This window comes from Amborella trichopoda, chromosome 9, assembly GCF_054954075.1.
Source record: "Amborella trichopoda isolate Santa Cruz 75 chromosome 9, AtrichopodaSantaCruz75HAP2 v2.0, whole genome shotgun sequence".
Classification (NCBI taxonomy): domain Eukaryota; kingdom Viridiplantae; phylum Streptophyta; class Magnoliopsida; order Amborellales; family Amborellaceae; genus Amborella; species Amborella trichopoda.
Genome location: NC_142344.1, coordinates 3,659,279 through 3,660,824, shown reverse-complemented (window position 1 = coordinate 3,660,824; position 1,546 = coordinate 3,659,279). Strand labels below are relative to the sequence as shown.

The following is a 1,546-nucleotide window of genomic DNA, read 5'->3' as shown; positions in this document are numbered from 1 at the left end:
CCTCTTGAATATTTCAAAAGTATTTTGGTCATTTTATTTTAATGGAAATATTTGTTTTATATTTTTCGCTAGTGCAAGTTTAATAGAGGATTGGATGTATAAAATTTGGCGTTAAAATAATTTGTATAAAACATAGTAAAAATAAAATAATATAAAAACGTGATATTGTGATTGGGGCAATCTTTACTCTCCGCTCAGAATGGACGGTTAGATACGAAGAAGTATATCAGATTCATGTAGTAGGGGAAATACAGAAAGCTTTCTATTTTCTGAATTCAATACTAACCGTGACAATGAAGTCATAGACATCTTATAGTTTTAAATCTGATAGCCCAATGTGATTATGACATTTTGTCCAAAAAAACAATTAATTTGTGGTGTACAAATTTAAAAAGAAATGCTTCATTACTCACGACACAAATTATAAGAAAGCAATTTCATGAAATAAACTAATCACACATCTACATGAATGAGAAGCACATAGGCCCCCACAATATACAATTACAAAGGGCCTTCGTCTAAAAAAGAACAAATTAATAACATAAACCACAATCCCTTTCAAGGATCAATCAATTGGGCACGGAGCACCTAGCCCTAATCTGCCCAGCTGATCCAGTAAGAGGCTCAATATCCCCCATCTTCACCATAGCCTCCGCAAAATCCGAGTAGAAAGCACTGCGACTCTTACTATATGACCTCACTATCTCATCAGTTGATCCACCATTAAACAGCACCTGATCTGATTCCAACAAACCCTTTTTCTGCATCAAAAGCTTGAAGTAGTTGTTGTCGAAGCTAGTGGGTGTAACAAGGTCAAGCGGTGCGAGCTTCGAGTCCCCACCATTTGAAGGGCAGCGATTACGCCTTTTGCGAGCAAAGCCAGAGTCGATGTTGGTGTGGTTGTAAATTCTGTCTCTGAATGTGAAACACTGGGCTTCGCCTATGGTGTGTGCACCAGAGAGAGCCACCAAGTCTTTGGCACTGAGTCCCTTTCTGAGGAAGCGAGAGATGAGACTGTCCAAGGGAGCTGTGAAGAGAGGGAGTTCTCTCTCTGCCTCACTCTTGCTTGCCGTTGCAGAGTCTCTTCGCCCTAGCTTTACAGTCCACGATGGACCTCCCAACTGCGCAGAGTTTATTTCTACATCAGTTTTTATTTCTCTGTTGGATTTTTTATTCAAGAAATACAAGACTGAAATCTTAAATTGATGAGATACATGTTTAGAATTGAAATCATAATCGTAGGAAAAGAAATATTAAAAATGTTTGGAAAAACCTAAATATCATTACATCTTACAAATTGGTCCAAATGCTTCAAATGTTAGGATGATATTTTGACCCCTTAAACTTATTTTGGCTGAATATTTTATGAGTTATTTAGGATGACTACTTTACCTCCAAGCTTCATTTAAATTGGGAGAGGTAGTCACTTAGGAAATAGAACGAAATTGTATACTATAGGGCCATATATATTTTGTACGAGTTACCTTTGGCCGTCAGATATGACATTTGATAGCTTGAAGTATGTTACAAAGTTTGAAAAATTCAT

The 1,546-nt window shown here is 36.9% G+C and overlaps 1 pseudogene across 1 annotated transcript; it reads right to left on the bottom strand.

Moving 5' to 3' along the window:
• Positions 1-386: 386 nt before the first annotated feature.
• Positions 387-1,546, bottom strand: LOC148780307 (lignin-forming anionic peroxidase pseudogene; annotated as a pseudogene). The gene is made up of 2 exons (XR_016040103.1): positions 1,485-1,546; positions 387-1,158 (listed from the first exon to the last, which is right to left on the bottom strand). The product of XR_016040103.1 is annotated as a lignin-forming anionic peroxidase pseudogene (transcript).